The sequence below is a fragment of the Nomascus leucogenys genome, chromosome 5 (assembly GCF_006542625.1).
Source record: "Nomascus leucogenys isolate Asia chromosome 5, Asia_NLE_v1, whole genome shotgun sequence".
In the NCBI taxonomy this organism is placed as follows: domain Eukaryota; kingdom Metazoa; phylum Chordata; class Mammalia; order Primates; family Hylobatidae; genus Nomascus; species Nomascus leucogenys.
In genome coordinates, this window is record NC_044385.1 from 7,198,835 (window position 1) to 7,225,754 (window position 26,920).

The window sequence follows — 26,920 nt, forward strand, 5'->3', positions numbered from 1 at the left end:
ATATTCTGCTCAAAGGGCAACAACAGGTTCTTGAGCAGATGTGTGGAAACTCATTTCCAAAATGTTTGACTTGTCACCAAACTCATCTATAACCACGATTCCAAACCCCATGTCAAATTTTTTTTTAATTACAAAGCTAGATTTTGAGGAGTTATGTTTAAAATGAATGAATATAATTACATGGGGTTTTAAATTTTTATAAAAAGGGGCTGAAAATAAGTACTGGTGGCTGTGCCTGAAGCTAAAAGAAAGTGGGTGTAATGTATTTTGCTAGATGGCTACTTCCCTCCCCCTCCCCCCATGGTAATTTTGTGTCAGGAAATACTTGGATTTGTTCTGCTTTGTAGAATGACTTCCTCTAGTTTCTGTTTTTGTTTTGTTTTTCTTTTTTACATCAACAGCCTCATCCTACAACCCTACCAAGCCAGCCTCCAGAAATCTCTTTGTTCCTTTGATTTTCGCCTCTTCAATTGTATTGATTTCTCCCGCCTGCCCACGTTGGTCCAATCTCTTGGCTGGAACACCCTTTCTTCCTCTCACCATTCATCTTATTCCTAGTTTCTTCGAAATATGAACACAGCATCTTTTGAAGCCCTTTCTGGCTGTCCCAGTTCGCTTTCCCTTTGGGTCTTCTGTGTCAACAGGTGGCCTTGGTAGTCATCATGTCAGTTTTATGATTTATGTCATTATGATGTAGCTCATCCTGCCTCACTACCCAGATGGTGATCCCCTCAAGCGTTAAGAATATTGTTGCTGATTATTTTGTGTCTCTTGACTTGTCCTTTGCTTTTCAACCTATCCTAAGGGTGTCTGTGCCCTCAGCTCCAGTCCCTGCGCCTCCCTGGGCCCTCGCTGATCTCCATCGCTCTGCCTGCATCTTGTCTGCCTCTTCAGCAGCATCTCTCAGCTGAAACACTTTCTTTGATGGGCTTCTCTCATCCTGTGCTCTCCTGGCTCCCCTCCTCCCTGTTTCACCAGCATCTCAGTCTCTTTCTCCAACAAAATCTAATGATGAAGTGAACCCAGTGGCATGGGGCTGTGTACTATGCATCTCGTCTCTAACTCTGTATCCTCCCTCGCTGCATAACAGGCATACCATTGCAACATTAAAGTTTTGGATAGGCACAAGCTATGATTGTATTTATTTCTACAAACTGAATATGAGTTCCAAACTCTTTCCTAGCAGACAACTTAGTGTTGACACTGTCAGGTAAATTCAATTCACAAGCGGATTTCTTGTATTTTTGATTTGGATTCCCAATCCAATTCAAAACTCTATTCATCGGCATCCTTTTCAGAATTCTGTGGTTGAGTCAATATGGCCAGAAATTTATGTAACTACAACATCCAAACATTGAAATGGAGGGAAGGCTGGTGCCTGCTTAGTGAACATCACTGGCTTCTTGGTCCTCTGCTGTCCCGATCTTCATTTTCTGAAGTCCAGCACTCAACATGGCTGATGCCCAGTAGTCATGCTCATAGAGCTGATACACGTTTCTCTCCATTGGTTCCACAAAGTAAAGCTATTTCCTCTCATCTTAATTCAAAATGAGCCAGCTAGCCTACACTTGCACTAAATTAATAAATCACATACTTCCTGTCACAGGTAATATAATCCTGTAGCTTCAAATGCCATCTAGATGCTAGTTACTTCAGTATTTCTATATTCTCCTACACACTTGACATTTCTACTTGGTTATCTAACATGTGCTTCAAATTTAAGTTTCACAAAACCTAATTCTTTTTTTTTTTTTTTTGAGACGGAATCTTGCTCTGTCGCCCAGGCTGGAGTGCAGTGGCGCAATCTCGGCTCACTGCAAGCTCCGCCTCCCGGGTTCACGCCATTCTCCTGCCTCAGCCTCTCCGAGTAGCTGGGACTACAGGCGACCGCCACCACGCCCGGCTAATTTTTTTGTATTTTTAGTAGAGACGGGGTTTCACCGTGGTCTCAATCTCCTGACCTCGTGATCTGCCCGCCTTGGCCTCCCAAAGTGCTGGGATTACAAGTGTGAGCCACCGTGCCCGGCCACACAAAACCCAATTCTTGATTCCCATTCCCTCCACCTGTTTCTCCTCCATACTTCTCCTTCTCAGCTGCTGGCTCCTCCTGTCATTAAGCTGTACGAATACAAACCTAGGGTCTCCTCCATCTGTCTCTCTTTCCCTCACTTCACACATCATCAAGTCCTATTGGTTCTGTCACTAGAAGAATCTGAAAACCAGGCTCATTCTCATCTCCCTTTTCATCACGCTAGGCTAAGCCACCAGCATCTTTCTGCTGGAGTATATATACCATGCACCCTGGGCACCAGTGGGTCTCCTGGCTTTCATTCTTCTTCCTCAAGCCATTCTCCACACAGCAGCCAAAGTCATCTTTTAAAAATGCAAATCACTTCACATTATTCCCCTACTTAAGATCACTCACCAACTTCTTACTGAAGTTAGAATTAAAACGAATTTCTTATTATGAATCTTTCTTATTACAGGATCTTATTACAGGATCTTATTACAGAATCTCCGCTCACTTCCCAAGTTTCTCCTCCAGTTTCCCTCCCCACCCCCTGCCACCACACTCCACATGAACCTTCTTTTTTTTCTTCTTCTTTTCTTTTGTTTTTGTTTGAGACAGGGTCTCATTCTGCCACCCAGGCTGGAGTGCAATGACATAATCATAGCTAACTGCAGACTGGAACTTCTGGGCTCAAGTGATCCTCCTGCCTCAGCCTCCTGAGCATCTGGAACTACAGGCTTGTGCCACTCCACCTGGCTAATTTTTTTTTTTTTTTTTAAATTTCTGGTAGAGATGAGCTCTTTTTATGTTGCCGAGGCTGGAACCTTGTTTTTTCTTAAAACATGCCAAGCTCATTCTAGCCTCAGTACCTCTCCTCTTAGCATTTCTTATGCGTACAAAACCCTTTCCTTTGATTCCTTTGAAGACAAGACATCATGGATGTCTTCTTATGATCACTCAGAGAGATCCTCTAAGCCCACTCAGTTTAACATTGGATGTCCCCAACCCTGCTCACCCAGTAGTCCCTCTCACTCACCAGACTCTTTGATTTTCTACACAGTACTCAACAGTATCTAGAATGATTTGATTTATGCATTGGTCAAGGTTGTGTCTCTCTCTTACTGTAATGTAAGTACCCCCAGAGCATGGCCCTTCATGCCTGGCTCACTGTTAGCTGTCCAGTGCCCATTGTAGTGCCTGGCAGATAAACAGCACTCAATAATTTTTTTTTTTTTTTTGAGACAGAGTCTCACTCTGTCACCCAGACTGGAGTGCAGTGGTGCGATCTCGGCTCACTGCAACGTCTGCCTCCCAGGTTCAAGCGATTCTTGTGCCTCAGCCTCCCGAGTAGCTGGAATTACAGGCATGTGCAACCATGTCTGGCTAATTTTTGTATTTTTAGTAGAGACAGGGTTTCACCATGTTGGACCAGGCTGGTCTCTAACCCCTGACCTCGGGTGATCCACCCGCCTCGGCTTCCCAGAGTTCTGGAAATACAGGCAGGAGCCACAACACCCAGCAACAAATTATTAATAGCAGAATAAATTAACAAGTCTGCATTATATAGAAAATACCTTACATTTATTCAGTCAACAAATGTTACTGAGTTCCCTCTGTGTGTGAGGCACACCACTAGACCCTGGGAAGGCAAAATATAGTAAGAAAAATGTGTAGTTGCTGGCCATGCAGAGCTTGTATTCCAATGCTGGAAGTAGGCACTAAATAAATCATTGCTCAGTTAATTATACACATTGTGTTGAGTGCTATGGAGAAGTGAAACAATATATTAAAGAGACAATTTGCCAATATACATTTATATTGCTGCCTTTAGAAAGTGTGTCTACATTACTATGTTCTATTAATGCTATGTGCTGCACAAACAGCATGAAGCTTTAGACTGTATTTCACCTGAGGGAATATATCATTCCATTATGATTCAGTTTAGCACCAGCCTGCCCTAACTTCCAGAAAGTTAGTCCACTGTTAATCATATTTTGTGAATTATCTGTTAGATAATTTGGATTCTGCATTTCCCTCCAGTACCTTCATCAGGTAACTGAATCCATTGAAAATGATTCCTGTGATAGCTTTGTTCTTATGAACTGTAATATCCTTCATTTAAAAAAAAAAAAGCTTCTAGAATTTCCCATTTTTGTACATGTTTCATCTCTGTGGTTCTTGAGGCATAGATAAAGCAAAATGCAATCTTCCCTCCCCCATATTTAGTTTCATCAGTTCTCAGCAATGTGGAATATGAAAAGCTCCCTGCACAGCCCCTAGGCAGCAGGCATGCCAAGTAGTTAGAGCTTGAATCTGGAGGTGGTGGTCACAGTGTGGCTTCAGATCTCAGCTTCACAGCTCTGTGACCCTGGACAAATGACTGAACTTTTCTTTGTTTTATATTCCCTGGCTGTAGACCAGAGATAATGATAATATCTAAAAGAATTTTTGTAAGGATTAAAATGCCTAATACATATAAAGCCCATGGATCTGTCATAAGAACTTAATAAGCATTCAGTAAAGCTTAGATAGCACTATTACTACACTACCCTCTACTGATGTTGCCGCCTCTCCTTCTGCTAACCACTGACCTGTCCTCTTCAACACCATTGTGTATTTTGTACTTTCCTTGAAAGCTAGTATCCTCAACTCCTTGTTTGCACTGGAGAGCATATTACATAACCTAAAATACTTTGCCTTTCATAAATTGAAATTTGTCCTCTCTACCAAGGGTGGCTTTTGCTCTTCCTGATAGCATTTAATATTTCTTCATAATGGAGGCAGAAAGCATTTGGCCCCAAAGGCAAATTCCCAGGGACTTAATAGACTGAAAGCTATTACGCTACTTGAGAGTTTCTAAAATTAGTAGCTCTCAATAAGAATTTATCAAAAATTAAAATGGATAGAAATTAACATTTTAATTTGCAATCAGCAATCTCTTTGACTTGCTCTTGTTCTTGATAAAGGGGTGGGAGAATCACATCTGCTTTTCTAATGTGGGCACAATACAAAACAGGCCTAAATTATCCCTAGTTAATATTAATACATAAGCATTTCAAATCAATGATCTGCAGTGTCTTTTTGAGCATCAATATACATCTCTCTCCACAATTTCCTTTGTTCTCCCTGTGTGTGTTAGTTTCTGTGACTAACCTTGACTTTCTGCTCCATAATTTATTCTTCCATTCGGCGTCCCTAAGTCTATTTAATGACATTAATATTTGATTTGTCTTTAAAAGAGTCAATTCACATTTCTTTCTTGCCCTTAATAATAATATAATGAGATATTATTCCAGAATGTCACTGGTATACTAGCTCATCATCCTTCAAAGATGTTTGTGCTTCCTGCTAGATAATCAAGAGTTGGTGCAAAACCCACCGAGGCAATGAGAACACTTGTACTTCCATTCAGCTACAGGGAAATAGCATAAGCACAAATCTCAGGTACTATTACTGTGATCTCCCAAGGATACAGGATTGCTAAGAGGTATTGCCTGGATCCAAAATAGATCTGCTTGTACTGAGTCCTGTTTTCCTCCTTCCTCTCCATTGTCACAGCTTCCAGCTTTTGAGCACCTGTTAAGTGAAGGTGCTAGGCTTCACATGCCTCCTTATCACTGTGTGAATATATTATTTCCCTTTGAAGTATGATGATTCAGACATGACCGCTAAAGCTAGGTGGCCTGGGTTACAGTCCTGGATAAATTAGCTTATTTCTTTGTGCTTCTGTTTTCTCATCTTTGAAACAGTTATTAAAAAGCATTGTCGGCTGGGCCCGGTGGCTCACGCCTGTAATCCCAGCAATTTTGGGAGGCCAAGGCGGGTGGGAGGTCGACCACACCTGAGGTCGGGAGTTTGAGACCAGCCTGACCAACATGGAGAAACCCGTCTCTACTAAAAATACAAAATTAGCCGGGCATGGTGGCGCATGCCTGTAATCCCAACTACTCGGGAGGCAGAGGCAGGAGAATCTCTTGAACCCGGGAGGCTGAGGTTGTGGTGAGCCAAGATCGCGCCATTGCACTCCAGCCTGGGCAACAAGAGTGAAACTACATCTTGATAAATAAATAAATAAATAAATATAAAAAGCATTGTCAAAACAAAAATGGCACTCGACAATGTAAACAGGCAAGGAAGATGTTATTTAAGGCTATTGCAATAGGGAAGATAAATCAGAATTAAGACAGAGCTTAAGGAATAAAGGATGGTAGAGTTTTTAGAGTTTTAAGAACTGGAGTGGGCCGTATCACAGAGCATCCATGTTTGCCAATTGGCCTGATCCCAAAACAAAGTTAATTTTCTCATATCTTTGTGACAGGAGGTACTTTTACAACCTGGACAAGTTAAGCCTGTGTCCTCCCTGGGAGACTGGGAAGCACTGTCTTCATTGATGATGACTTTTCAAAGGAATGGTTCTCAGGTCCTTGAGAAAGACAGTGCTGGCTTACAAAACTGGCAAGAGGCTTTTAAAAAGATTTACACCTAAAGGAGCAGAGAGAAAATGTACAACTACAAGTTTTCTAAAGTAAACGCTGTAAAACCAAGGGAGTTCAGGGGCCTGAGTCCAGAAGAAGCTGAAGTAAAGCTTAGTCAAACTGAGGAAAATGTTAAGGCTGTTTTGGTCAGCATTTTACACGATTTTACCCATTTAATCATTATGAAAACTATATCTCATAGTTGTTATTTTACACGATTTTACCCAGTTAATCATTTTAACAACTATAGTTGTTATTAGTTATTATTGATTATTAGTAGTAGTATCTCCATGGTAGAGAGCATGGAGTTAGTGAGGTTTAGTGAGGCCACCAGCAAGTTACCTAACCTTTTAAGCCTCACTTTGATCATATTGTAACTGCCCAGTGGGTTCTTCCTGCCCACTGCACAAACAAAATCAGCTCAGTAAGACCACGGCATTACAGTAAAGGAAGAGTTGAAGTGTCACGATGCTGGCCACGCCATGTTGGAGATGGAGTTAATATTCTAATCAATTTTCCTGAAAACTCAGGGATCAGGGTTTTTAAGGATAATTTGGTGGGTAGGGGGTCAGAAAGTCGGGAGTGCTGACTGGACAGGCGAAGATGAGATCATAGGGAGTCAAAGCTGTCTTCTTGCGCTGAGGCAGTTCCTGGATGGGGGCCATAAGACCAGATGAGACAGTTGATAGATCTGGGTGGCATCAGCTGGTGCATTGGAATGTAGACTCTGCAAAGTATCTCAAACAGTAATCTCAGGTTTTACAACAGTGACTCCTAAACTATGATTTCTAGTCTTCCGGCTAATTTGTTAGTACTGCAAAGGCAGTCTCACAAAGGCAAGAAGAGGGTTAGTTGTGGGAAAGGACTATTATTTTATGTTTCAAAGTTAAACTATAAACTACATTGCTCCCAAAGTTAGTTCACCCTACACCCAGGAATGAACAAGGACAGCTTGGAGGTTAAAAGCAAGACCAAATTGGTTAGGTCAGACCTCTTTCACTGTAATAATTTTATCAGTTATAATTTTTGCAAAGGCGGTTTTAATACATGATGTGAGATTGAAAAGGCCTACCTAATAGGGCTATTGTGAGGAATAATGAGGTTTTGAATAGTAAACCCCTTGTATATAATCAGTTTTCAATCAATGGCAGATAATATTGTCATCGTAGGACCCTGTACTGCATTTAAATCTGCTGTCTTAACAGCACAGCTAAACATGCAGTGATCAAGGAACCCAGAAGGCAACTGGTCACCTTCCTTTATCACTCTTACCATCCTCACTTTAGATGGGCCAGGTGTCCAGTTGCAGGTCCTCTCCCACCATTTTTCTCAGGTTGAAGGGAACACATTCTCCTATATTGATAAGTAAGCCAGAGCTATCAAGATAGGACCCCGAGTGATTAGTGCTTGAAATCTCAGCTTGTAAACTGAGTAAACTAAGCAAATAGGTTTTTATAAGGTACAAAAGTGGTATATTACCATACCCTTTAGGAATGTTTTCACGTAGATTTTTAATAGTAAAGGAAAGGCATTAGATTCCAGCCAACAGTTTAGCCTTCCACCTCCTCCCCTTGACCGCCCTCCAGAATAGGTTTGAAAGTTATGGATAGGGAATTTAAAACAGTCCACATGACACTCAGTCAGCAAATACTTGGTTCTTATTCTGAAACTGGATATGTATTCTTGTGAATCCGTGTTTCCAGTAAGCTGTGCCATATGCCCATAGCTGTGCACCAATTGGAGATGTGTTCACTGTCTAAATGTCATGTATATGCTCAGAAGCAAAGCCAAAGGGTTATGTCCAAACATTTTGAAAATGAATTACAGACTGAAAATAAAAACAGTAAGCTGGATTTTTGAAACAACCTTTGTTGTTTGTTTGGAAATGATAAATTATTGTCTCCTTGCTGTCCTCTTTACCCAGCCCTCCACCCAACCCCTTGCATATGCACTGAATCAGAGAGGAATAAAATGGCAAACCTGCTTCTCACAGTAGAATGTGGACTCACACACAGCTGCTGTTGTGTGACAGAGGAGGATCATGAAGTGTAAATTGCTCATTGTTACTGATGCATGCAAAATAGAGCTTCTTTGGTTCTGGAGATTGAAATTTAAGAAAGAAAATAAGAAGATGAGGCAGTACAGCTATGTTGACAACACTAATAAGAAGCTCTACCAATGTTGCGAGTCTTTCTGTCAGCATTTTTAATTAAACCATAAACATTAACTGGATTACCCTTCTGTCTTAATTTCCCATTTACAACATAAGAACCATATTATTTGCTTCCTCTCTATTCAAAGGAATGATCCCAAATTGCTTTTGTGGATAAAATATTGTGATCTCCTCGAAGGAAAAACAGTAAGTTGATACAGTTGATCATGTTTTCTCCACTACCTGGCACTGATGGTTGCATTGTGGAATCTATTCTATTGGACAAAGAAATTAAAACACTACTCTCTATTCTTCTACGGCAATATAGAAGTTTATGTGGAACTTTAAGATTAATTGTTAGGCCAAACTGATAGTTTGGATCAGTCAACAGCTGACTTAACTAATGCATTATAGAAGGTTGAATGGTCTTTCCCTCAAAAAAGAAAACAAATATGTTCATGTCCTAATTTTGAGAACCTGTGAATGTGACCTATTTGGAAAATTCTATCTTTGCAGATGGAATTAAGTTAAGGATCTCAAGTTGAGATCTTCCTAGATTATCTAGGTGGGCCATAAATCTTAGAAGGAGAAGACAGAGAAAGCCATGTGAAGACTGAGGCAGAGATGGGAGTTATGCAGCCATACGGAGTGTCTGCAGCCACTAGAAGCTGGAAAAGGCAAGGAGGGTGTCCCCCAAGAGCTTTTCAAGGGAGTATGACCCTGTCAGCATCTTGATTTTGGACTACTGGACTCCAGAACTCTGAGAGAATAAACTCCTATTTATTAATCCACCAAGTTTGTAATAATTTTTATGACAGCCCTAGGAAACTAATACATGCATGTTTTATTAGACAAATAGCACTGATTAAGTCCCTACTTCATACCAGACTTTGTGGTAGATGTTTTTTAGAAGTTATCCCTGTAGCAACTTCCTTAGGTAAGGCATCTTATACCTATTTTTTCAGATGATAAAAACTAATGCACATAGAGATTTAGTAACTTGCTAACATTCTCACAAATTAAAAGAGCTGAGACTTCCACTTTTATTTCCAATATGTAAAGAACTTAGAAGTCATCACTCTTTTTAAGTCATCACTTGGAAGTCTTTGTTACAGCAAGAAAAATCTGGACAAATCAAAATTCAATGATTTTTCTTCTACCCATCAGAGAACTGAAGCCATAGGTCAACATATCACTTTCAAATCTGTAGCAACACTGTAGACATATGCACACGTATGTTTATTGTGGCACTATTCACAATAGCAAAGACTTGGAACCGACCCAAATGTCCATCAGTAATAGACTGGATAAAGAAAATGTGGCACATATACACCACAGAATAGTACGCAGCCATAAAAAAGGATGCGTTCATGTCCTTTGCAGGGACATGGATGAAGCTGGAAACCATTATTCTCAGTAAACTATCACAAGGACAGAAAACCAAACACCACATGTTTTCACTCATAAGTGGGAGCTGAACAATGAGAACACATGGACATGGGGAGGGGAACATCACACACTGGGGCCTGTTGCGGGGTAGGGAGCTAGGGGAGGGATAGCATTAGGAGAAATACCTAATGTAGATGACAGGTTGATGGGTGCAGCAAACCAACATGGCACGTGTATACCTATGCAACAAACCTGCATGTTGTGCACATGTACCCTAGAACTTAAAGTATAATTTTAAAAAATAAATAAAATAAAGTTATAATTCTTCCAAGAAAAGAAAAAAGTCTGTAGCAACAGACTCCTTCAGAGAGATACAGTACAGAAAGAATTGTTTACTTGGAGCAGAAGATGCTAGACACCATAAGTTAGTAAGAACATTTAAATGAAGATGCAAGACACCGTAAGTTAGCGGGAACATTTAAATAGTAAATGTGACGAATTTCTGGAGGCTGAGGGCAGGCCAGCATTAGAGTGAGTCACTCCTGGGGGCCCTGGTCATGGGATAGCCTCATGTATTGTAGGCTTTCCCTTTAAAAACAGCACCAGATGTCCATGGTTAGGCTCTGAGGAAAATCCCCTCATGGCCTTCGCAGGGGAAAGGAAAAAGAATGTGTGCTATACTTTGTGCCTAACAAAGGCCTAGTCCCCAGGGGAATAAATTTTCCTGAGGGCAATTTTGAAACCTTATCCCAGCTTGTGAAGTGGAATTCTGCCCCACTGGAGCATATCTCACCTAAAGAAAAAAGAAAAATCCTAATTATCAGGGTATATGACATCCAGGAAATGGATTGAGAACACTGAAGCCAGGAATGGAAGTAGGGAAAGTAGAGGAAAAACCTCTACCCCTTGAGGAGGGAGGGACAGAAACACCTGTGAAGGCCACAGCCCCAAGAAAAAGTCTCACTAAATGAGACGTATGCAGAAGTTTCTAGAATGCCCCCAACCTCCACTCCGCCCTACCATCACACCAATAAGCCTCCAGTACAGTAACAATGTATTACAGCTGAAAGACCTGCAAGACACATTCTTGAAGACTTGTACGAAGTATATCCCCCAAATCAAGAAAAAAGACAAAAAAAATAGAAACAAAAACAAAAACAAACACTAGGGGAGTTTAAAGCCTCTGGTACCTATAACTGCAACAAACATTAGACATGACCCAACTGCTAGCCAGATTAATAAAGGTAATCTCATACTAAAGGTATATTTACCTCAGTCCCTATTACCTGATATGATATACCTGGCTTTCAACAAAAAATTACAAGGCATGGAGGGACAGCATTAGGAGATATACCTAATGCGAAATGACGAGTTAATGGGTGCAGCAAACCAACACGGCACATGGATACATATGTAACAAACCTGCACATTGTGCACATGTACCCTAAAACCTAAAGTATAATAAAAAAAAAAATTACAAGGCATGCAAAAACATGAGGAAAAAACACAGTCTAAAGAGACAAGGCAAGGCTGGGTATGGTGGCTCATGCCTGTAATGCCAGCACTTTGGTAGGCCGAGGCAGGCAGATCACTTGAGTCAGGAGTTTGAGACCAGTCTGGCCACATGGTAAAACACCGTGTCTACTAAAAATACAAAAAAAAAAAAAAAAAAAAAAAAGACAAAGAAAATTAGCTGGGCGTGGTGGCACATGTCTGTAATCCCAGCTACTCCAGAGGCCAAGGTAGGAGAATCACTTGAACCTGAGAGATGGAAGTTGCAGTGAGCCGAGATCATGCCACTGCACCCCAGCCTGGGCAACAGAGTGAGACTCCACCTCAAAAAAATTAAAGTAAGAAATAAAGAGACAAAGCAGTCACCAGAACCCAACTAACATATGAAACAGATGTTGGAATTAACAGACAGGAAACTTAAAATAACTATGGTTACCATGGTAAAGCCTCTGATAAAAAAATAGATAACATAAAAGACGAAAAGGGTAAATAGGATTAAAAGAAAAACAAAACTGAAAACCTTAGGCTTATCCTATTCAAGCTACAGTATAACATATCAAGAAAAAGATAAAATCTTGTAGAAAACAAGAGGGGGATAGAAATCACCTAAACTATAGAAGAACATCCATAAGAATTACAGAAGACTTTTCACCAGAAACTATGCAATGAAGAAGAGAATGGAGAAAAATCTTTGAAGTATTTAAAGAAAAATCTGCCAACCTATAATTCTATGTCTGGCTAACATGTTTCAAAGGTGACAGAGAAATAAAGACTAAACTTGTATTTACACAAAGAAGCAACATAAAAAAAGGCATAATTGAAGGTAAAGTTAAATATTTTCTTTTTCTCACTTTTTTTTTTTTTTTTTGAGACAGAGTGTTGCTCTGTCACCCAGGCTGGAGCGCAGTGGTATGATCTTGTCTCACTGCAACTCCACCTCCTGAGTTCAAGCAATTCTCCTGCCTCAGCCTCCCTGGTAGCTGGAATTACAGGCGTGCGCCACCACGCCCAGTTAATTTTTGTATTTTAGTAGAGACAGGGTTTCACCATGTTGGCGAGGCTGGTCTCAGACTCCTAACCTCGAGCAATCCACTTAATTAATCTAAAATATAACTTCATTTAAAGCAATATTAGTAGCAATGTATTGGGTGAACTGAATGACAGCAATGCTGCAAGAGAAGGGAGGAATTAGGAAGTCTTTGTTATTAGGTACCTGCACTTGTAATAAATGGGTACAGAGTTATTTGAGGATAGATTTAGATCATTTAAAAATATCTATTGTTGATCTATGGCAACTCCTTAAAAAGTTATAAAAATCAGCATAAATTATACACCAAAAGAAGAGATAAAATAGAATCATATAAAATGTTCAGGTAAATCAGTGGAAAGCAGTAAAAGAGGAGGAAAATACACAACAAATGCAATGAGTAGAAAACAAGTGCACAGATGATAGATTTTGATCTGAATTAGCAATAATCAATTTAAATGTGTATAGTATAAACATGCTACATAAAGGTAGAGATTGGCAGATTGCACTAAAAAATTAGACCACAATATGCTGTCTCCAAAAAAACCCACTTGATAAATGCTACGTGACAGAAGTATTACAGTAGAGACGTTAGTACTCTAGTCCCAGGTCTCTCCCTAAATTGATATAGATTACACAGTCACTTTTCTGGGACTTGTTTTCTTATTTGTTCTCACGTTGTTATGGGGTTTTTTTTGTTTGGTTGGTTGGTTTTGTTGTTGTTTTTTTTTTTGAGATTGAGTCTCGCTCCTTCACCAGGTTAGAGTGCAGTGGCACAATCTCGGCTCACTGCAACCTCTGCCTCATGGGTTCAAGTGATTCTCCTGCCTCAGCCTCCCAAATAGCTGGGACTACAGGTGCATGCCACCACACCCAGCTAATTTTTGTATTTTTAGTAGAGACAGGGTCTCACCATGTTGGCCAGGATGGTCTTGATCTCTTGACCTCATAATCAGACCGCCTTGGCCTCCCAAAGTGCTAGGATTACAGGCGTGAGCCACCGCACCCAGCCATGAGTTTTTATGTAAAATTTTTTCTAAGGAATTTAAACCTGGTTTGGTATGAGGCAGGCTCCAGATCTTCATAATTTTTCATATGCATGTTATCTCATCATACCTCACACCCCACAAATGATTTCTGCCAATATTCTGATAAGGTAAGTTTGTCAGATTCTAGGTTAATTATTTTTAGGTGAGCATTTTTCTAGTAACCTACGAATTAAACAACAAATTAAGACCTGGTTGCAAACTGAACAAATAGCTTGATTAAGTTACACACTAAAGTGAATTTGTTTAATGGGAGTTATCTTAATGTAGTACAGTTCTGCAGTGCAAGCCACAGAACTTGGTAAATATTCAACTTAGACAACTAAAGTGTGGGAATCAGAAAAAAGTCAATGTCTTACTTTGATCTGACTTGATTCTTATAATAGATATTATCTTATATTGATCACTGGAAAGAAAATATACTAAGTTTTTAAAAGAATAAAATACCTAAATGAAATTACCCTAAAATATCATTGCCATTTCTTAGATTAACTTACATAAATTCACTTGATAGTAATGGTAAAAGCAATGTACCAAAATTTTGTTAAAATTGGAATAAAAAATTGAGGTTGATATTTATTTGATACCATCAATCAGTACAAGACCAATCATTTACTCTAAAATGCACAAGACTGTAAACTTTTGGGGGAGCAACTTCAGCTTCTAGTATGTACTTTGTTTATAAATGCTTCTATGAAATCAGGCTACAATGGTCAAAAGGTTAAAGGTTTATATATTAGATTTTTAAGTTACGCAAATTACAAACAAATTGCAAATTTAAACAAATGGGCACATTGAAAACATTAGCAACCAAGAAAAAATGGTAAGAACGCTAACTGTGAAAATGAGAGGTTTTATTGAATAATTTCTCATTTTTTTAAATTCTAAGCTACAGTAGAACAATTAGCCCAGAAAGTACACGACAGATGAACATAATGAAACTTGAAATTTCGGGTACAATAAAAATCTGTCATTGGAAGTTATAGCTATTTCTCAGCTTCCAAAGGATTAGCTTAGAAGATCTTGGACTTTCTTTGACAGCCTGGAGATGAAAACTATAAAGCTTTTTGAAACTGTGAAACTTTAGATTTAGAAGTACCTTAATTGTGAATATGAAATGGGAGAATTTTTCAATTTGTGATTCAATGCTCGTAAAAACACCGGAGACTGAAGGGGTTTTCTGAAACCTGGCAACTTTTTTAGTGTTACCACACACTACTTCCCTGTATCCGGGCTGAACTGGATGACTTGTCAATCCCATGAAAAATTTTTCCTTTGATGTAAGTGATGGAGAATCCTTTTCTCTATGTAAGGGTCTCGTCTCTCAGTCTGACGGAAACCGACCTATTCATGGCCAGCTGAAATGCCTTTTCTAATCACCAGATCCAGGAATGATACATTTGTCCTCAAGATTTTCAGAGTTGTTCCTACCCCTTATATGGAAACTTTTAACTGTAGTTATTTATGGAAATATTTTACTTCCCTCTTGATAAGTATCCTGGTGCTTCCTGGAACATAATACATATTCAAAGGATAATAATAAATGAGCAGTTTCCATGTTTAGGGGATGACTGGTTAGTTACATGACTGATCCAGTAATTTCTGTTGTCTCAACAGTCCTGTGACGTCATTGGGCCACAGTCAAAATGACTGGAGAGAGCTTGCAAAAGTTGAGTTCTGTAGATACCTGCAGACAAGTAACATAGAGTGCCTCAGTCCAGTGGATTTAAAATTGATGAAGTGCTGTCTGAACTATTAATGTCTAAAATTTGGCCTTTAAGTAACATTGCATAAAAGGAATAATACCGTAAATACACAGAGATACTGTCTAACCAATGCTACCTGGTTGTTGGACAGACTCATGTTTTATGTATTGAAGGCTGGTTGTAGACATAAAGCATCCAATGAAGGAGATGATTTGGATTTTATAGAATCAACCATGGGACTCTCTAGTCTTTGCGTTTCAAGACTTCAAATTCAATAAAATGTAGAAAATGAAAGGTTGTGAAAGAAAGGAGAAATTATTTTCATCAAGAGAAGAAGATGAAAACATAGGCTTGATCATGTAAATCTGATATTTGGATAGCTCAGACCTTTTTAGAAACAGTGTTTTAAAGTCTTTTATCAGGAATTGACCATCACCACCATTTCTCAAGTGAATGCCCTGATGCTAGTAAGGTTACTTGAAAAGGACATTATTCTTGTAGCTTCTGCTTCTTGGAATTTTACTGAGAGTAGGATTTAAGAAGGTTAATTACATTATCAAACTGAAAGGCCCCGTTAATATGCTGACTCTTGGGAGCGACATTACCTTGCTTTGTCCCCTCCTGTCATTATGTCTTTTACTAGCATGATATGGAGTCATTTTAATTATGTAGCCTAACACTAAGAGAATGGAGATAGGTAATGTCCTCATTGTTCCCCTTTTAGGTAACAGCTTTTTAAATTCATTGACAGGGGTCATTTCTTTTTGCTTTGCCTGGGTGGGAAGAGACATATTTGCTGAGCTGATTTTCTCACCAGCAGAGTGAAGGCAACAGTCAAGCTTTCTGAGCTATGAAATGGAGGAGGGGCCCTTTCAGATCCCTAGTGCAGCTTGTTTAAAATTGACCACAACAACACCACGACAACTAGCAGAGGGTACATCTTTTTATTTCTGTTGAAGGGGAGAAAAAAAATACATAATTCATTTTCTTAACCCTCGTAAGTTCTTAGCTGGGACACCTTTGGAAGAAAAGACATAGTCACAGGAAGAAAAAGGTATTCAAATGTATTAACATTCATATGGACACAGGAGCCATACACAAAGTGTGAGACTCAAAGCAGGGATCAGGGCCAGGTGCAGTGGCTCATGCCTGTAATCTCAGCACTTTGGGAGGCTAAGGTGGGCAGATCACTTGGGGTCAGGAGTTCAAGACCAGCCTGGCCAACACAGTGAAACCCCATCTCTAGTAGAAATACAAATATTAGTTGAGCATGGTGGCGCACACCTGTAATCCTAGCTACTGGGGAGGCTGAGGCACAAGAATCGCTTGAACCCGGGAGGTGGAGGTTGCGGTGAGCCGAGATCACGCCACTGCACTCCAGCCTGGGCAACAGAGTAGGACTCCGTTTCAAAAAAAAAAAAAAAAAAAAGGAGGGGTCAGTTGACTGACATTTTTATACCAGCCTGAAGTTACAGAAGAGTAGGGGCTTAGGGCTTCTAGAAGGAAGTGGCATCACAGGTTATGTAAGAGTGAGAGAGGAATGCATTGCAAACAAAGGCTATCTTGTTTTGCAGATGAAACCTTAGGGGTAGCAGCCCAGCCATTAGAAAGGACAGTTAATAGCTAGTGGTAAAAGTTTCTTTGCTAGACCTTTAAAAGTCCCAGACTTTTAGTCTCCTTTTACTGTGAGTTAATCTTTCCTAGAGCTGGTTAAGGGGGACTCAGAGAGAGCCTGGGTGTTTATTTCACCCATGTGGATTTTCTCTACAGATGCAAATCTCCCAGCACAAAAGGCAGCTTTGCAAGACTATTTCTGTCTGCAGCCTTTCGGAATAGCCATCTCGAAATATGCCAAAGAAGTATATTTGGGTGACATATTTTGGTCCCCTTCACTGTATGACTGACCCGAATGTCCTCATGAGCCCTATTTTATTGACTGATGAAGGGTCAGGAAGGGGGATAATGAGAGATTTTGGAAATGTGGTTTAATCTTGCCTATTATGTATAACTGAACACTTCCTGGTTATTCTGCCACTGTCTGGTGACTTACTGTCATCTGGGGAAAGTTTCTTTCCAGATCTACTTTCCCTCTGCCTTCCTTTTCTTGCACAGCACTCTGGTGTAAGGCAGGTAGGTTGTGTGCCCTCGTGCCTTTGCATGAAGGACCTTGGACCTTTCCCTGGCTTCTGGTCCTCATTTGGTCCTGCGGTCTCACTGAACTTCATTGAGATGTCAGGTCCTATTGTGTATCTGCATGTTGCCCTCTGCCCTATTTGCATTCACTCTTCAGTATTCCTGCATTGATAAAGCTCACAGTGTGTTCTCTGGGTATAGTCAGTGTAAGGTCTCCCTTCCTCCACACCACCCCATTACTACTGTTGTCTGTAACTGGCTAGTGATGTTACCAGAAAGGGGTCCCAATCCAGACCGCAAGAAAGGGTTCTTGGATCTCACATAAGAAAGAATTCAGGGCAAGACCACAGCGCAAAGCAAAAGCAAGTTTATTAAGAAAGAACAGCTTTATTAAGAAAGAACAGCTAGCTACTCATAGACAGAGTAGGGCGTTCCTAAAAGTAAGGGGAGGAATGCATCCACCTTAGGTACAATACTAGTTATATATATATCAAAAGATCATGTGTTCTGCTACATGGGTTTGTGATATAGGATTAATTTTCTTAATTACTGTGTTTTGCAAGAATCGATATTATTACTTTTAAAGCAAAATTAGGAATGCTTCTGTTCTCAAGGTATGGGGATATCAGGACACTCCTAAGTCTGGGTCTGTTTAGTCAATGTTATCAATCTGTTTTCTTAACAGTAAGCACCTAGAGGCTGGGAATACCCAACTTTGTGAGCCTCATTTTTCCTAGCCCTTACTCAAGATGGAGTCGCTGTGGTTCAAACGCCTTTGGCACCGTCGTCTAAAGGTCCCTCAATCCACACTGTGGAGAGCCCCCAGCAGACAACTTAATTCTTACTTTTTACTTGGTTTTCATTTCTAACACTCAAGGGGCCACAGGAACTTTCTGGATCTCTTTCATCTCCTCCAGCAAGCATGGCAGCATCTATGGCCTCTTTCCTGAGGCTGCTCTGCTTTGCTCTCTGCCATTCTATGAGGCCGTTTCCTCCCCTGCTGCCAGGAAGGAAGGAGCACGTATGTCCTTCTGCCTTTCAATCTCCAAGCCCATCCTGGAAGAATACGCACTGTCCATTTGAGGCAGTCAACAGTACATTTTGTTGGATACTGCAACCACAAGAACTTTTTTAAAAATGTAAAAAACAAAATCATTTTATTTATTATCCTAACCCAGACAGATTAGCTCCCTGGGGAAGCATACTCCTGCAGCCATCTTTTAAAGACTTTTCTCTGCTTGAGACAAACTTTCTTTTTATTTCACTAGAGTTATGTATTCAGTTTAGTTAAAATAAAACACATAGAGTCTTGGTTAGAAGTCCACAAAAATCTGTGTGTTGATTGCACGTGATTTATGAAAACCATCTCATTATGCAGATTTACCAGGCACAGGGCCATGTTGACAGAGGGGAAAACCCATGTGGGAAGAAAAATGGTGACAGCCTTTCTGATGAGAGGATCAAGCCTTTGATGGAGCTTATCACCTCTTCCACCAGAGACATCTGCATATTCTTGTAGGTGCTGTGATTCCCAGATGAGACCCATTGATAGGATCAGCAGGAAATTAGTGCATTGGCTGAGAAGACATTAACTTGAAAGTCACAAAACCACAAAGGGCCTGGTCTTCTGAATGTTAACTAATGTGTAGCTGCATTTTTAGCTGAGAAGTTATGCTTTTGATCTATGGACTTATTTAATTTTTCTCTTGGCCTCTAAGGAGGAGAGCAAAATAAAGTATCCTAAAATGTAGTTTCATTCTTCGCATTTTACAAACGATCAGCAATTATTCCTTTCTGTGTGCTGAACGTGTCAGGGAGAGATCATCACAGAGCAGTGTTCTTGATCCACTTGGGGCTTTCTCCTGGTGTATGTAGGTTAATGACATGAAAGCATATGTTGCTAAACGCTTTTGCCTTAACTGTTTAAATCCATGTGTATTATGTTGGGAATGTCAATCCATAGAGAAATTCCAATTCTTTGGCTCTACCACAAGCATCCAGACTGTGGACTGGTACCATGATCAGGTGTTCATTCACAGCACCAGCATGGCCATCACTTCAGAGCCATTTCCTTCAGATACACAAGCCCAGAAAGTCATACCATGTTTCTTTCTTTTTTTTTTTTAATTATACTTTAAGTTCTAGGGTACATGTGCACAACATGCAGGCTTGTTACATGGGTATACATGTGCCATGTTGGTTTTGTGCACCTGTCAACTCATCATTTACATTAGGTGTTTCTCCTAATGCTATCCCTCCCCCCAGCCCCACACCCGCTGACAGGCCCCGGTGTGCGATGTTCCCCTCCCTGTGTCCATGTGTTCTCATTGTTCAACTTCCACCTATGAGTGAGAACATGTGGTGTTTGGTTTTCTGTCCTTGTGATAGTTTGCTGAGAATGATGGTTTCCAGCTTCATCCATGTTTCTTAAGTCGTCTTTCTAGGTACTACCCCAAATACCATCTCGACTTAATGCTTTGTTATTGAACTTTCATCTGACCCATTTCTTCCACTTTCTATTTTGTCCCTCATTGTTGACTCTCCTTCCAACAATTTGCAGTATGCCTTCTAACATGCCCATTCAAGTATAACAGTGAGAGAAGTGTTCACTTCCAATTTCTGGGTTTACAGTCGTGTGTCACTTTATCTACAGGGTGCCAGTTGATGCCACCAGTTTTCAACTCAGTAATGGCTGGGAAATCTGAATGGCACCTCCTATTTGAACTCTAACCTCCAAGGCTATGGGGCAGTTTCATAATTCAGATCACTATAGACTCTGTCACAACAGGGACCCAAAGGACCTTCTCTCTTCCTTTTGCTCTTTATTTGAGATCTGCTAGATTCTCTTCCTACATTCTGTCAACCTGAAATAAATGAAAGAGTCAGAATCCAGCTTAAAAGTGTTTATTCATGTGCAAAGCTGAGAATGGTCATCTAAGTAACCCAGATTCCAAAGGAATGGGGTCATTGCTCCCAAGCTGAAAAGTTAAGGTCTTGCTTATACAGGCAGAAAACAAAGAAATTTAACAGAATTATAATATTTTCCATACAAAACTGGTTTATGAGTTACAGCAATTTGATTAGTTACAGCTTGTTTTATTTCCCTTTTCCAATTTAGAAGAGTATATTTAATGTTTCAGACTATCTCTTTGTGTAAAAGAAGTAAAAGGGAAGCTAATCTATAATGAAGATCCAACAGTGAAGAGGCAAGGGGTCTTCTCTGGTGCCCTTTAATCCTTTACTACATTTTACGAAACAATGTAAGTAAAGAAAAGGCCAATCTATAATCAGAGAAAGAAAGGTTTCAGCTGCCTGTGTTACAGCTGTCTGTCATTCTGTCATGACTCAGGTCCCATAATTACATTTCCTTTTTTTTGGAGACAGAGTCTTGCTCTGTTGCCCAGGCTGGAATGCAATGGTACAATCTCGGCTCACTGTAACCTCTGCCTCCCAGGTTCAAGCAATTCTCCTGCCTCAGCCTACTGAGTAGGTGGGATTACAAGCATGTACAATCATGCCCAGCTAATTTTTGTATTTTTAGTAGAGATGGGTTTCACCATGTTGACCATGCTGGTCTCGACCTCTTGGCCTCAAGTGATCGGCCCACCTCAGCCTCCCAAAGTGCTGGGTTTACAGATGTGAGCCACTGCGTGCGTCCACATTCCATTAAGGCTGAAAACAATTTACAGTTTCAACAGCTTTGGTTTTGAATTATTTATTTTTACAGTTCTCAAACACAGAAGCCCCACTGAGTCACTCAGAGTTGATTTACATCCTCAGGTGATCTAAATCCTTGCTACTCAAGGACCAGCAGCAGCACCACCATCCGGGAGCTTGTTAAAAAGCAGAATCTCAGGCTCACAACCCAGGGTTTCTGAATCAGAATCTGCATCTGAACAAGATTTTAACAATGTCATTTATATGCACATTGAAATGTGAGAAGTTCATGTCTAGATAATGTTCTGGCATCTCCATTTTTTAAGAGGAGAAAAAATAGAGTTTTATCTCAGTTGCTGAATCTTTGCTATATATAGAAACTCTTTTACAGGCTCAGTCTCTTTTTAGAATTTTTTTTAGATTTTTGGCCTTAAAAGAAACTTGGTCTTTTTTGAAGGACAGTTTTTGTTGTTATTGTTTTTTGTTTTTGTTTGTTTTTTGTTTGTTTGTTTGTCTTTTGTTGCCATATAAAGCAGGGACGGATCTTTGCATACAGGTCACATATTTGTATATTTGAGGTGTAGAGGCAGAAAAGGCAGAATTTGCCTAACTTTATTTCCACTTCAAGTCTTTTAAATATCCTCATTCTTTTAACAATTTTCTTACTTCCCCCTCCCATTGAATAGCCTCCAGGGCCTTTGCCAGACACACCTTAAAAACCACCTGCTGTCCCTGAGAGCGTGTGCCCACCCAGTTGGGTGTTGCAGGTACAAGATGCAGAGCCTTAATCACAGGTGCTTTCCACCCTCACCTGGGCCCTCAGGACCTCTCAGCAAACCTTTTACTAATTCCTTGCCAGCAGCCTTTCTCATTTCTTATAGTAGCACTTCTAACTTCTCACCACTTCCTTCAAATTTCAAGTACCATCCTCAGCTGCCTCAAAAGATTGTCAGGCCACCTGGTTCATAGGAAAAATAAGGAATAGACATATTAATACCACACGTTTAAACTGATTTCACTTTCTAGTCAAATTCTTTCTATCTCAGAAAAAGGGTTTTGACTCTGTTTCTACCTAAATCAAATTCCTTACACCGTTGACTCTTGAACAACGTGGAGTTTAGGGGCACCAACCCCCATGCAGTCAAAAACCCATCTGTAAATTCTTACTTCCCCCAAAACTTAACTACTAATGACCTATTGTTGACCAAAAGCTTCACTAATAACATAAATAGTTGATGAACATATATTTGTATATTACATATATTATACCCCATTATTATATATCCAAGAATAAGAGAGCATTCAACATTCTTGAAGTGGTAATAAAGTACCACTGTGTTCTTACAATAATGTGTTCTTAAAGTAAGCTAGAGAAAAGAAAATAGTGTTAAGAAAATCGAAAGAAAGAAGGCTGGGCGCAGTGGCTCACACCTGTAATCCCAGCACTTTGGGATGCTGAGATGGGCAGATCACTTGAGGTCAGGAGTTCAAGACTGGCCTGGCCAACATGGTGAAACCCTGTCTCTACTAAAAATATAAAAAATAGCTGGGCATGGTGGCATGTGTCTGTAATCCCAACTACTCAGGAGGCTGAGACAGGAGAATCGCTTGATCTCAGGAAACGTGGGTTGCAGTGAGCCAAGATCACACCACTGCACTCCAGCCTGAACAACAGAGCAAGACTCCATCTCAAAAATAATAACAAGAAGAAGAAGAAGAAAGAGAAAGTGCATTTCCTATGCATTAAGTAGGAGTGGATCATCATAAAGGTCCTCATTATTATTTTCGGGATGAGTAGGCTGAGGAGGAGGACGAAGAGGAGGGGTTGGTCTTGCTGTCTTTCGTGGCAGAGGTGGAAGAAAATTCACCTATAAGGGAACCCGTGTAGTTCAAACCTGTGTTGTTCAAGCATCAGCTGTATTTTGATTCTAATTTTGTCCTATCTCCTGAAGTACTTTCCTTATTTATAATTCTCTCTCATCTGTAGTTTCAACGTTTTCTATCCAAGTGTTCAGAGAAGTCTCTTGAGCTTCCAAACTAAATCAGGATGTGTTGTTTTAATCTTTCATTGTTCCCTCTAGTTTTCCTTTACAGAACTTTTCACTTTATGTAACTGTTTGTAGGATTATTTGTATATTTCTTGTTTACCAGACTGTGTGTGCCATGTTCTTGTCTAGGGAGCTTGATATAGACATTTTTTTAATATGAAAAAGACTTGAGGGCAAAGTACAGTAAAGCTCCTGAGGAGATGGTAGAAAATAAGGTGAAGAGGGATTTGCCTTGGACAGGAAAACAGAAACCTTTTCCTCAAACTCCGACAGAAAACAGGAGAAAGGAGCTATAAAGACAGATAAATGTGTATGGAGGCTATATATTGATGGCATTAATATTTGCTAACCTTCATTTTCTAATTGAAGTGAGAGACAAGGGAAGATTATAATTGAGGCCACTTAAAAATCAGATTGAGAATTATTGATACAGTTTTACCACTGGGTTTTTTTTTATCCTAACCTTCTAACTTTTAAGACTCAGAATACTACGTTCTATGTCTACCAAAGGCAGAGGGAAGGGATTTACCAAAATAAACGAAAATATATGTCTACAATAAGCTCTGTGCAGAATGTTCATAGCATTTTTTTATAAGAGCCATAAACTGGAAAAAATTTGAAGGTCAATATACAAATTGTAGTAGATTCATACAGTGGAAGTGACTCAGCAACTTGGAACACAAATACAGGTAATGACATGGATGACTATCAAAAGCAGTATGTTGAGCAAAAGATGCCAGATGTGGCCGGGCGTGGTGGCTCACGCCTGTAATCTCAGCACTTTGGGAGGCCAAGGCGGGTGGATCACGAGGTCAGGAGTTTGAAACCAGCCTGGCCAACATAAGTGAAACCCCATCTCTACTAAAAATACAAAAAAATTAGCTGGGCATGGTGATACATGCCTGTAATCCCAGCTACTAGGGAGGCTGAGGCAGGAGAATCGCTTAAACCTGGGAGGCAGAGTTGCGGTGAGCCAAGATCACACCACTGCACTCCAGCCTGGGCAACAGTGCAAGACTCCTTCTCAAAAAATAAAAAATAAATAAAAAGAAGCCAGACGCTAGCAAGTGCATACTGTGAGATTTCATTTCATAAAAGCAAAATGAAAACATAGTGACAGAAATCAGAATCCTAGTTTTTTTCTGTCAGGGCATGGGGTAATCTTGGTGTGAACAGATCAGGAGGCCATTTAAATTTTTACCACAATGGAAATGTTTTATATCTTAATTGAGGTGATGCATGCATTTGTCAGAACTTTGCAAGTTTTAGACTAAAATTCTGTGCATATAATCTGTGCAAAACTGTATATATAAATTATCCCTCTGTCAAATAGGGCTATACATTTTAGTTAAACTTCTGTGTATTGCTTTTGTTTTGAGCAACTTCATAGAAGTGATTGAGAAATTGAACCGTGGTGAAAGATTGGAACATTCACCATAAAGAATGGGGGAGGAAGCTGACCGTAAACTCAAGTTCCTGACTGTTTCCTCCCTTTGCTTCTCTCTCAGTCTGTGTTGGGCACCTCATGTATGTGAGCCTGTAGGGGGCTGTTCTTAAGTCTGTCCTAGCACCACATTGGAATTGTTGGGACTAAGAATGCAATACCCTGAAGCAGCCTCAGAAGCACACTTTTTCTCTGACTGTCTCCTGACCTGTGCCATTCTCCCCAGAGACTAGAATCCCTCTGCCCCGAGGCAGGTCATGGAAATCAGAACCCCTTCTCCTCAAAGCCAGCCGTAAAAGTAGTCATAAAGAAATTATCTGACCTGCCTTGTTGGACTGTAGGTCATAAGACCCCCAGTCCAGAGAGAGCCCTACCCCATACCCAGAAGGAAGGAATGCTGCTCAGAGAGGCCAGAAGAATCTAGAGGGACAGGTATTGCCGGGCTTCCCCACTCAGTCTAGTAGCATTAGATCATACCCTTTCTGTCCAGTCTTATTCCAGACTTTGTTGAATCGAAGCATAAAAATGGACAATTTCCCCTATATCTTTGGGTCTTCGTCCGGAAGGCTTCCATATCCACATTAAGTTCGTGTGCTTTTTCTCCTATTAATCTGTCTCTTGTCAATGATTTTCAATGAACCTTCAGAGGGCAAAGGAAAAGCTTTTCCTTCATGCCTATATGATCTATTTATCTGTTTCCTTGCTTCAGATACTGTTCAAATAGATTCCTTAAGAGTCACCCCTCCATTCTTTTTACCATGTCTCTCCACAGTGCCGGTATCCCCATTATTAGACGATGTATACTCATTATTGTGGAATGAACAAAAGGAGAGAACAAATTGGTGGAAAATGAATTACTAAGCAGCAGTAAGAAAGGCTGGGGATGGCAACTGCAAGTTTAGAATGGAGGTCTAAGCATTTTGTAATTTCTTCAGGATTTCAGGCCCTAGTCTTGGACTAAAGGCAGTAGTCAGACTGGTTTAACTTTCCCCTCTATACACAGCTTGCCTTAGTAGGCAGTGAAGTCCTTCTGGGTAGAAATGATGCTTCTGTTATGTTATTCCCTCGCAGTGCCCAGCAGAGTCCTAAATGAATCTGGTTTAATAATCAGGTGAGTGGCCGGGCACGGTGGCTCAGGCCTGTAATCCTAGCACTTTGGGAGGCCGAGACCAGCCTGACCAACATGGTGAAACCCCGTCTCTACTAAAAATGCAAAATTAGCTGGGCATGGTGGCACATGCCTGTAATCCCAGCTACTTGGGAGGCTGAGGCAGGAGAATCACTTGAACCCAGGAGGCAGAGGTTGCAGTGAACCGAGATTGTGCCACTGCACTCCAGCCTGGTGACAGAGCGGGACTCCATCTCAAAAAATAAATAAATAAATAATCAGATGAGTGGATCCCAGTAGTGCTTTGCTGGAGGCAGATACAGGAGTGGGAGAGCCCCTTCATGAGGGTTTGGAAATGGGTCCTGATGCTTTTTGCAGTAATTAGGTTTTGATGCAAACTCAAAATCCTTAGTGAAGATAAAACACTTGATGGAATTCCATTATCCTTCCCATCCAAGTCCTCTTCTAATAGTAAGGTTGGCACTTAGGGAAGTGCTTACATCACCAGAATATCACGATATCCATTGTATTGGCACAGCACTTTTTTTTTTTTTTTTTTTTTTTTGAGACGGAGTCTCACTCTGTCACCCAGGCTGGGGTGCAGTGGCGCGATCTCGGCTCACTGCAAGCTCCGCCTCCCGGGTTCACGCCATTCTCCTGCCTCAGGCTCCCGAGTAGCTGGGACTACAGGCACCAGCCACCATGCCCAGCTAATTTTTTGAATTTTTAGTAGAGACAGGGTTTCACCATGTTAGCCAGGATGGTCTTGATCTCCTGAACTGGTGATCCGCCCGCCTCGGCCTCCCAAAGTGCTGGGATTACAGGTGTGAGCCACTGCGCCCGGCTGGCGCAGCACTTTTTTTGTTGTCATTATAAGCAATGATAAAATAGGTATCTTTGTGTATGTGTGTGAGTATATATCTTGTGCACATTTATTTGTGAGTATACCAATAGGGTAAATTTTTAAAATAGTGCATGTGCTGAGTTATAATGTAAGTGATAACTATAAATTTATACATATTATAAAATTATCCTACAAAGAAACTAACAAGTATATGAAAACTCTTGTTGCCTATTTCTTCAAAGTGGTGTATTATAAATTTTTTATTTTCATGTTATCAGTGTATTGAGTGAAAACTTGTATTCATATGTTTTAATTAGAATTTATTAAAGTATGAATGAGATTATTCATCATTTAATATGAATCATTTG

At 40.3% G+C, this 26,920-nt stretch overlaps 1 protein-coding gene and 1 long non-coding RNA gene across 6 annotated transcripts in view; one reads left to right on the forward strand and one right to left on the reverse strand.

The window, feature by feature from the left end:
- Nucleotides 1-26,294, reverse strand: LOC115835129. Its single transcript, XR_004030059.1, has 3 exons — nucleotides 26,250-26,294; nucleotides 7,808-7,814; nucleotides 1-1,740 (listed from the first exon to the last, which is right to left on the reverse strand). It is a non-coding gene; the product is annotated as an uncharacterized LOC115835129 (long non-coding RNA).
- RGS7 (regulator of G protein signaling 7) overlaps nucleotides 1-26,920 on the forward strand; it is a 582,263-nt gene that overhangs the window by 343,432 nt on the left and 211,911 nt on the right. The gene's annotated exons all lie outside the window — the stretch shown is intronic.